Source organism: Magnolia sinica, chromosome 16 (genome assembly GCF_029962835.1).
Source record: "Magnolia sinica isolate HGM2019 chromosome 16, MsV1, whole genome shotgun sequence".
Taxonomy (NCBI): Eukaryota; Viridiplantae; Streptophyta; class Magnoliopsida; order Magnoliales; family Magnoliaceae; genus Magnolia; species Magnolia sinica.
The window spans coordinates 22,024,818-22,036,050 of record NC_080588.1 but is presented as its reverse complement, the minus strand read 5'-3'; the positions used below and the strand labels follow the sequence as shown (position 1 = coordinate 22,036,050).

Sequence of the window (11,233 nt, the reverse complement as noted above, 5' to 3'; positions counted from 1 at the left end):
TGGGCCCCAAATCACACGGGTTCCGCGGGCTACCCACCCCAACTGTGCCCCCGCAGGCCGCATCCCACAAGTCACCCCACTCGAGCTCAGTGTGAAAAGCTCTTGCATTAATCACCCCATGTGAGGAGTCTCGAACACGAGACCTCCCGCTCTGATACCACTTTGATGCAGGACAATTAACCACTTACTCTAAAAGCTCGAACTGATAGAGCATGGCGAATTAATCCTTTTATCTCATAGCTCAGGCCCCACATCCCATGGGTTAGGACCTCGGCCGAACCTCCCTTGTGGGCCCCACTTCACATGAGCTCCGCTTCACACGAGCCACTCGCCTCACACGGGTAGGGCCCGCCTCACACAGGCCGCCCACCCCGAGTGTGCCCTTGCATCCCACAGGCCAGCCCACTCGAGCCCAAAGTGAAAATGCCCATCATTACATATGATATTAGGTTCAGTGTTAGAAGTGAGATTAGCATCCAATTTTGGGAAGATTGGTGGTCTTGCAATTTGCCTCTATGAAGGAAATTTGACTACTTAGTTGCATCTCAAATTGACCAAAACTTTTCCAAAGGATCTCAGGTAATATTTTATGGAGCCAGGCGAAATTTAAAGGACAATGAGATTCCAATGCTAGCACAGATGCTTGGGATCCCTAAGCAAGTCTACTTCTCTTGTTCAGGCGTCAATAGAATAATATTGGAATCAAAGAAAAGGTTTCATGTTCCATCTTTCTTTCACCCTGTCAAGTTGGGTATTAGCACTGCTGGTGCTACTTCGAGTACACCATGTTTATGGATGACCACTTTCTAAATAAAAATGAATTCCTTTTGTTGGTTGGTGTTTCTAGATAAGATTCTCTCTTGTTAGAAAACTTGAAAAGTTTGTGCTATTCTTTTCCCAATAGATATATGATGTGCTAGTCCTAGGAAGATACAACCCCTTATGGAAAAGTAGGTGTTATTCTTCCCTACAATTTTGCATGGAGAGAATGGTCTACTTCATTTGATCATTTTGAAATGATTTGCATGATCCTTAGGTCTTAGGAGGATCTAACTACGGCTGGTGGAATTGTGTTGTACACCCATTGCCCATTTCCTCTGGAAAGTATCGACTCAAGCAATATTATGGAGAATACAGATGGAAAGAAATAGGAGGATCTTTCAAGCAAAATCTCATTGCTCGATTATGATTGTTGATAAAGTTTTCTAACTTCGCAATTGAATAGGCCAAGATTAACAAAATTATGAAAGGAATTTCAAGGCAAAAGCTCGAATTAAACTGGCGGGAGGTCACTTGGTGTGGTGTTGGTAGTTCAAAGCCAAAGAAAGATGACATCATCCCCCCAAAAGGCTGGTTCAAGTTGAATTATGATGGGTTTTCCTTCCGAACCCAGGTCTGTCAGGTGTTTTGGTGGGATTTTTAGGGAAAACTACAGGAATTCCCTTATTGAATTCTCAGGCCCGATAGGGGTTTGTGAGTCCATTTTTCATAAAGCTTCTGCCATGATGCAGGCAGTGTTTTAAGCATCAACAATATTGGACGATATATCCCACGATATATCTTGTATCCCACCTATGCAATACAAAACGCAAAAGTAGTGGGATATGTCCCACATATTCGATCCAGTGATCATTTTCAATTCTTTTTTTTCTATAAATCATGTTAAATCAGTGTCAAATTGTTACAAATCCATGATTTTTCATGTTTTGCATGAAAAATCATGGATTGGGAGCTTTGATTTTGAGATTTGGAAGAGACGGGCCGAGTTGTGGAAATTTGAAAAAAAAATCAAAATTTCTCAATTTCTCACAAATCGATTGCAATATTTATGTCCAAACATAAAATCAAACATGTATGTAACCTGATCTATTGATTCTTCTTTTCCTTTTGAATGTATTGCTTGTGTTTCCACACATCTTCTTACATTTATAAATTATATGAATAGAGTTTGAATATACTTGTATCAATTTAGTTAGACAACGCATAAATTAGGACCCCATACAAAGAAAACCCGTTATGTGAACTTGTTTTTTGTAATGTTTTGATTTAAAAGTGTGAATTGATGTTTTTTTTTAACAATCATTGAATTTCATTGAAAAAATCGACCAATTTCCCAATGTTTCCCCATGTTTCCAACAACAACGATATATTATGCGATACAACAACCAATATGTATATGTATCCCAAGGGTGCAATATGTAAAGTGATATCGATATTTCGAACACTGCCTGCAAGGAGTGAGATTAGTCATCAGCTCGGACCAGTTATTACTGAAGGAGACTGCCAATGATACAAACAGTCGCGTTGAAACATACCCGTGGGGATTGCAAACTTGGTGGAGGAATATATTGATTATGTTCAACCTTATTAGCTCCCTCATGTTCATCTTAAGTTGAATGCAAGAGCAGACCTTACAATGGAAGGGATACCTAGGGGGGCTAGCAGCGAGTATACCTAGGGTCAGTTCTAGCCTAGATTTTGAACTAATCAGGCCGGGCCTATTCAAAATATTAAATTTGCCTAGCACAGGCCTGGCCCATTGCTACCCTACTTGGGATTGTTCAAGTTTTATAGACCATTCATAGGGAAATGAGGGTGTATTGCAGCCAGTGTTCGAAATATTGGTATCGCGCTATGTATCACATCCTTGAGATACAGATACATATCGGTTATCACACGGGATATATCGTTTGGATCGGCTAATTTATCGCACTTTTCGGGAAACATGGGGAAACATTGGGAAAATGGTTGAATTCTTCAATAAAACTTCAGGGATTGTTAAAAAAGACCTTAATACACACTTTTAAATCATAACATCTCAAAAAAGTTCTCATAATAGGTTTCCTTTGTATAGGGTCCTAAGCTATGCGTTGTCTAAGTAAACTAATGCAATTATATTCAAATTGAACACATAACATTTAGAGTATATGTGATGATCATTTCATCAAACACTCTTAAATACTTCGAAATTAGTCTCTATTGACAGCTGGTTGAAGGGAAATTTCAAAAAAAAATATATTAATAAATTTTAATTAAAAATGATTTTTATTTTTCCAAAAATTGACAAAGACTCGACAAATGAGTAGATCAGCCCTCATACATGCTTGATTTCATGTTTAGAGTGCAAGATTGCAAGCAATGTGGGAGAAATTGGGGAAATTTCGAATTTTCCTCAATTTTTGCCAAATTGGACCACCTACACTCAATTTTGAATTAGAGCGTATGTGATGATCATTTCATCAAATACTCCTAAACACTTCGAAATTGGTCTCAATTGATAGTTGGTTGAAGGAAAATTTTGAAAAAAAACATGGAAAACAAGAAGAACCAATGGATATCGAAATCAAAGCTCAAACTCCATGATTTTTCATGCAAAACATGAAGAACCAATAGATTTATAACCATTTGACAATGATTTAACACAATTTCAACAAAAAAAAAAAGGATCGGAAATTGAAAATGTGCACCGGATCGAACATGTGGGATATATCGGCACTACATGTGCATTTCGTATTGCACAAGTAGGATACAAGATATATCATGGGATATATCGGCCGATATCGTCGATATTTAAAACATTGATTGTAGCCAATCATAGGGAGGGAGTTTTTGTGTCTAGTGTGGTTTCATGATTTTTTTCTCTCTTCTTTAATAAAATCTGCATTATTCTTCATCATCGTTGTCGCCATCATCATCATCATCTAAGCCTTATGCAACTTCTTGGGGTTGGCTACATGAATCTTGCTCTGCCATTCCATTCAATTGTAGACCATATCTTCGGTTAAACCATAGGTCAAGTCTTTTCTTACTACCTCCCCCCACGTCCTTTTAGGCATTCCCCTTGTCCTCTTATAACCTTCAATTTGAATCAACTCGCTCCTCATCCTAACTGGCATAATTCTTAGTCTCCACTAAACATGACCAACTTTCCCACATCTTATTACCTATTGGTGATACTACTAAGTTTCATCGAACGCGTTCATTTCTAATTCTATCCTTCCTCATCTTGCAATTCATCTATCTCAAATTCCTCATTTCAGATACACATTAAATATATATATATATATATATAAAATAAAAAATCCCCCTCAATATTGATTGGTACATATCAATCACATAAAACTCATGAGGCACATCTGCACCTTTTCCACCCAGCTTGAATTCTAACATCCTTCTCAATCTCTTCGCTCTCATGAATTATAAACCCAAGATATCAGAAAATAATCATTCAAGGGTACTTACTTTTTGGTCAATAATCTAAACTAATCCCTCGTTTCCATTGTATTGTTTCTAAAATTGCATGCGACATACTCTATTTTAGTCCGATTAATTAAAACCTTTAGATTCTAAAAGCATCCCCTCCATAGTTCTAGTGTTGTGTTTACCCCCTCCCTTGTCAATCAAACCTATGTCATTTGTAAACAACATACAGCACAGGACCTCTTCTTGTAAATGCCTTGTTAACTCGTCCATAATCAATTAAATAGATACATGCTCAATACCAACCCATGGTGTAAGCCTTAACTAATCAAGAACTCTACTTATCTCTCCGCTAGTGGTCCTAACATTTGTTATCGCCCCCTCATATATATCCTTAATCATGCCAATATACCCTCTTAAGACTCCTTTCTCTCCCAGCATTGATGCAGGACACATGATTTAATGCTAGCATGCAACATGGAGATTATGAAAGAATCCATAAAGTAATTCAGTTAACAAAAGATGCTAACCCACCACGTAATTAAGAGTAAACAATAGGAAATAAAATCTGATTTAACATAAATAACATGCCTGCATGCTAAGAAATTACATAAATCAATTAAAACTACGCCCGATGGAATGATAGAACTTCCAATTTAGCATAGGCACGTTCCACACTCAAAGGACAGATTTGTAGGTTTTATTATTAGTGTTAGGAAGGGGAAAATCTGAAATTTGGAAAATTAGGGTTCATGGTAGGGTTATAGATGGGGAATCAATGGCTTTTGATGAAGAAAGCAAGGGGAAGACAATGGATTGAGCGGTTGTCCATACGGTCAGCCTAGGGGCTCACACATGTGGGTCATTAGCTCGGGTTTTTTCAGGTCCTCAATGGATAATTTCAGTTGGGGTTAAAGTTGGATGATGTAAAGTTGAAGAAAAAGATGATTTGGATGGTCTTGGATGAGAAGGGAAGAAAAGAGAAGAAGTTTTTTGGGAAAATACCTCTTTTGAATAGAAAGGAAGAGAGAAAAAAGATATATGGAAGCCTCGCACCTCCGTTGAATGGTAAATGGAATCACACCACACCCAAGTGCCAAATCAGATGGAGTATTCTTCAAATCACATGAAGAAGAGAAAGCACAGATTTTTTTTTCAAAATAATGACATTAGGGCTTCATACACCCATCTTTCTCTTTTATAGTTTCAAAAAAGACACTCTCAGATAAGATTCTCAACATAAAGACGTTTAATAAATTAATAGTTGTTCCTAACTACTTAATCTCAACACAAATACAAGGTATATCAAAAATAACAAGCATGTAAACAATCTAAACAACTAAACTATTTTGTGGCCCATGGGGGTCCACGATAAAGATGTCTGATGATGATGATCCAACGGTCCGATTATCATGTCCACCCAATCCAATGGTCTAATGTGTCCATCAAGCTCCTATATGCAGCCCACATGCATCTTCCCAGTGTGGGGTCTTTAAAGATGCACGAACATGCATGTGGGGTCTTCAATGTAGCTAGGAATGTGAATTGGGCCAAGTGGGCCCCATGTAATGGTCGTCTAGCCATAAGGAGACTGGCTCAGCCTTCCTCCTCTGGTATGGTGCTCGGATGTCCTCATCAAACACTCACCAAAATAACTCTCTAAGGACCCTATCTTATGCTTTCTGTAAATTAAAAAAGACCAAGTGGAGATCCTCCTCCTTGTATTTCTCCATCAGCTATCCAAATAGCAAAATAACTTCAGCACTTGACCTTCCTGCATCAATTCAAAATGATTTCCTATTAACCTTTACTCAATCACTCTCCCAAAGTTTCATAGTCTGACTCATAGGTTTAATCCCAGGATAGTTAATGTGGCTTTCTGTCTCATTTATTCTTATAAATAGGTAAAACGGTACGTTTCCTCCATTTGACTAGCATTTTCTTCAATCCAACAATCTTGTTGAACAACTTTGTCAACCAAAATAACAAAGTATTTCACATGCACTTCTAAATCTCTACCATCTAGTCCTAGGACCTTTACTATGTTCATCTTTTTCAAGGCTTCTTTCACTTCAAGTATCTTAATCCTACAGAAGTATCTATGACCTCTAGCCTCATTTGAGTTCATGACTCCTACGCATATAATATCAAAGTGGTCGTCCTTTAACAAGTTCTGAAAAATAGCTTTTCCAAGTTTCATTGATCTCATTGTCCTTAACCATTACCCTTTGGTCATTTTTCTTAATGCAACTAACATGATCTATGTCCCTACCCTTCATGTCTCTCATTTTCACAAGTTCAAAGACATTTTCTTCACCTCTCCTTGTTCCAATCTATTATATTGATCATCATATGCGTTTTTGGTATTCCTATATTCTTCTAAATTTTTCTCATTTTTAGTTGCTTTCCAGGCCTTATAACAAAAACGTTTCTCACTAATGGACTTTTGAACCTCGTGATTCCACCACCAAGTTTCCTTATATAAGTGGCTTTTCCCTCTAGATACTCCTAAAACTTCTTTTGTCACTTTCCTAATGCACTCAGCCCTCTCTTTCCACATAACATAAACTTCTTCCTTGACATTCAACTTTCCTTTTGCACTATTCATAAATTTTTTTTATATATATATATATATATATATATATGTTGTGGGACAAACAAATGCAAATGAAAGCTTATAACAGAAGTGCCTTCATTATTAATTTGGATGCTTATTAATGTCATGTAATTCCCAAGGATACATTTGGATGCACAACTGTATAGAATTGAAATTCATTGAATCCATAATGGAGGAAATGAACAAATGGGGGAGGCAGCATGAAATCACCAACTGGAAATGTCCATCTAGGGTGAAGCATGCGAAGCAAAAGCTACGTCTTTAAGGGAAGCTTTAAGAATATTTTTTTCCACAAACTTCTCTGTCGGGTAATATTTGAAGGAGATTCTAGACATGTTATTTATTGAGCAAGTACTTGAGCCTTGGAGGCTTTCCTTTATCTTTAGCGAGATTTGTCAAGCTAAACATTTGTTTGGCCTTGAGGATAGACCAGCAAATTGAATTGCCAACGTTTTGGCAAAAGATCATCCTAGTACTATGATTTTACTGGGATTCCTTCCCTCATTGATTTTTCTCAACAATATTCATCAGTGTCATCTGACTATATAAATAATTTTTTTAAAAAAGACATGTAATCATAATGGCGACCAAACCCACAATCACAATTAAATGTGCTTTAAGGCTATCTCCGGCCTCAAGATTAACCTTTTTAAAAGTGCACTGTTAGGCATTAACATCTCTGATTCTTCTCTTCTTTCCCTTGAAAAAGTGTTTGGCTGCAATGCAGGCTCCTTCCATTTGAAATATTTGGGCCTTCCTCTGTGTTGGAAAGCCTGCCACTCACCTTTGGAACATAGTCATTGAAAGACTTGAAAGGAAATTAGCCCCCTGAAAATGTCCTTGCCTATCTTTGCAGGGTCACCTCACTTTGATCAAATTTGTTCTTTCAAACCTTCCCTCCTGCTTCCTTTCATTATTCCGTTGCCCAAAATCAGTCTTCGCCAAAGATCGACAAACTCAGGAGAGACTTCCTGTGGAGAGGAAACTCTCCCAACCATAAATTCCATTTGCTGAGTTGCTTGGAAATCTGCAGACCTTACAATGAGGGGGGAGTGGGTATTAGAAACCTATCCAACATCAACTCCTCCCTCCTCAGTAAATGGTTGCAGTGCTTCAGATATGAGGCAGAAAACTGGTGGAGGGAGATAGTTGCTGGTATATATGGGCTGGAGGATGGAGGGTGATTCACTAAACCATCATCCTCTTATGGTGCTTCCTCTATCTGGAAAGCCATTTCCAAACTTAACCAGTTCTTCAAACAAGGAGTTTCTTTTAGTTTAGGTGATGGGACGAGGATTCGTGTCTGACTAGACCTTTGGATCTCGGATTCCCCTCTTGCCTCTAAATTTCCAAGGATAGCTAGAACTTCCTCAAACCTCGCCATCTCCATTTCTGATTGTTTTTCTCTGGATGGCTCGGGGGCTTGACATCCTCCGTGTAGATCTCTTTAGGAGGGAAGAAGTACAGGAACTCCTAGAGCTCCTTCAGCTGCTTAATGGCGTCCGGTCTTCAGGTGGAGATTCAGATTGCTTAGTTTGGTCCTTCATAGCTTCTGACAAATTCACAGCAAAATCTTTCTTCAATCATATCGAAGGATCCCCTCAATGATCGGAATCATCTTCCTTTCCTTCATTTGGTTGCTTTTGCCTGGCTTCTGGCCAGAGTAAGAGTCCTCACTGTTGACAATCTTCAGTGTTGTGGTCTCATGCTTCCCAACATCTGCCTTCTCTTTTTTAACGACGCGGAATCCATTCCCCATCTCTTCCTCCACTGTCCTTTTGCTTCAGAGGTCTGGTCGTTGATCTTTAGTAGATTCCAAGTTCAATGAGCCATGCCTGATTTGATTCCCGCTCTACTTCATGCCTCTCAAGGTGTTGCCCTCAACAAAGACTCCAAGATGGTGTGGAGCTTGGCAGTACTGGCTTCCCTTTGGGCCATATGGAGAGAAAGGAATCTCAGTTGTTTCCAAGATTGAGCCTCCTCTTCTGCTGCAGTCTCATGGCATTTGTTTTGGGATTTGAAGGAGTGGTTGTCCAGTCTAAATCTCTTAGACAGGTTGCCTTCCTCCTTTCTGTAATGCCCTCTGTTCTGTTGGTGTCTCAAGTTGTATAGTGTTTTTTAGGTTTTGTTTTTCCTTTTCTTTCTTTTCTGTTTGTTTCTTTTGTGTTGTTTTGGCTTCAATCCTGTTGTTCTTTCTTTTCTGTTTGTCTCTTCTGTTGCAGTCTCAAGGCATTTGTTTTGGGATTTGAAGGAGTGGTTGTCCAGTCTAAACCTCTTAGAAAGGTTGCCTTCTCCTCCTTTCTGTAATGCCCCCTGTTCTGTTGGTGTCTCGAGTTGTATAGTGTTTTTTAGGTTCTTTTTCCCTTTTCTTTCTTTTCTGTTTGTTTCTTTTGTGTTGTTTTGGTTTCAATCATGTTGTTTTTTTGGCTTTTAAATTTTTAATGAATCTCTTTGCCATCAATACCATTAGCTAAGATAATTGCAAACTGATGCAATTGCGCCACATCTCACATGCACACTCCACACGTGTGCACAAGAAAAGGCCCAATTTCCCTTTTTAGCTTCTTTCTAATTCCCCTTATACATTTTTATGTTAGGAAAATATATTGATGCTAGGAAATACGTTTTATTAAAATTTCATGTTTAAGGAATTTCTTATTTAAGAGATCTTGGCTAGCAAAGTAAGGAATTCTATTTTTAGATTTGTTTGATTATGCTAGAGAGTTTCTCAAGGAGGAAACTTTGTAAACACTCATTACAAATAAGTCATAAGCGCAATGGAAAATGACAGTTGAATGATATTTTTTTCTATGCAAGTTCTCTTGTTTCTCCAAGGTTTTGTGTGTGTGTTTTGGAGTGGTGATCCCTAGTATAGAACTAGACTGTTGAGCTTGAGCTTGCTCACAGTCACAGTCACTGCATTTTATTTCTCATGCGATTCAAATTTTCAATTTGGTACACCAAAATTCATTGCAATTAGCTTCCTTGATCTAGTTGCATTATTTTTTTGTATCGGGGCAGGTTCCGCTCTTAGGAGATTCTTCTCTTTTACTTTCTCTTCCCCTTCTTCTTTCCACAGATTATTCCAATATTCAACCCAAACCTACCCTTGATTCCCTAAACTAGCCTGTTATTCCAGCCCTCTACCACAGACCATAGCCTCCATCTCACCTAAGCCATCACTCCATTTCCATCCCAAATAGTACCAAAACCTGCTTGTTGTTCAACCGGAAAACAGCCCATAATCTATCATACAGCTAACCTTCGCAAAACATTCCCATTCCCTATATCCAGAAAAAGAAAACCATCAAACCCAAACTATTCCCTTTTCTTCCTTTCTAAAAATAAATAAATAAAATTGAAAACCACCTGAAGCCATCGTCGCATATTTTGCATAGATCTACTGTCATACGAGCACTAAAAGACGGAAGATTTACAATCGTGAGATGACTATTGAACCTTAGGATGGACTGTATCAACCTTGTAGCAAGTGGGCGATTTGCTCATGAAATGGTTGGAGGAGAGCTCGTTTCAAGACCAAAGTAGATGCCATGGACGGACGGGTTACTGTTTTTAAGAAACAATAAAGGAATCAATCCAGACAGTCAAACATCTATGGATGGCTTTGAGGGAGATTTAGAATCCAGGAATATTGACCCAAGCCATCCTAGCCAAAATGGTGATTTCCATGAGCATGAGCCAGGCTATAGGATCCAACAACATCGCTACATGTAGATGAGAACAAGTGAGCTACATTTTGTTGCCCTGAAACTTAAGGACGCAGCCCAAGACTAGTGGTACGCTGTCAAAGAAAACTCGCAGAAATGTGGCATTCCTTTCGTGGGCAATTGGGATGAAATTCAAGCAAGATTAAAGAAAATGTTTTTTACTGGTGGATTATGAGACAACTTCCTTCCAAGAGCTCCTCACACTACGGCAAGATAATATGACTATGGAAGAATATACACAACATGAATTGGTGATTCGTTACCACCTAAAAAAGACGGGAAAGCAACAAATATCACATTATTGCAATGGACCACAGTTAGATATTTAAAGAGAACTAGTGATTGTTTGGCTCAATGGTGTGGATGAAGCATACTAGATGGCCCAAAAAGTGCATGAGCATAAATTGGTGACAAGACGCAGTAGTCTTCAAGTTGAGGGCTATACACCCACATATCCTACTGCCGGCAGCTCCACAATGTGTCTACAACCAGTTGTACCTAGTGTTTGAAATATCGGTATCGCTTTATGTATCGCATCCTTGGGATACAGATACATATCGGTTATCGCACGGGATATATCGTTTGTATCACGTAATTTATTGCACTTTTTGTGAAACATGGGGAAACATTGGGAAAATTGTTGAAATTTTCAATGAAACTTCAGGGATTATAAAAAAAAGACCTTAGT

At 38.5% G+C, this 11,233-nt stretch overlaps 1 protein-coding gene across 2 annotated transcripts in view; it reads right to left on the bottom strand.

Moving 5' to 3' along the window:
* The window catches only part of LOC131228688 (alanine--tRNA ligase, chloroplastic/mitochondrial), a 132,349-nt gene that overhangs the window by 109,822 nt on the left and 11,294 nt on the right, over window positions 1–11,233 (bottom strand). The gene's annotated exons all lie outside the window — the stretch shown is intronic.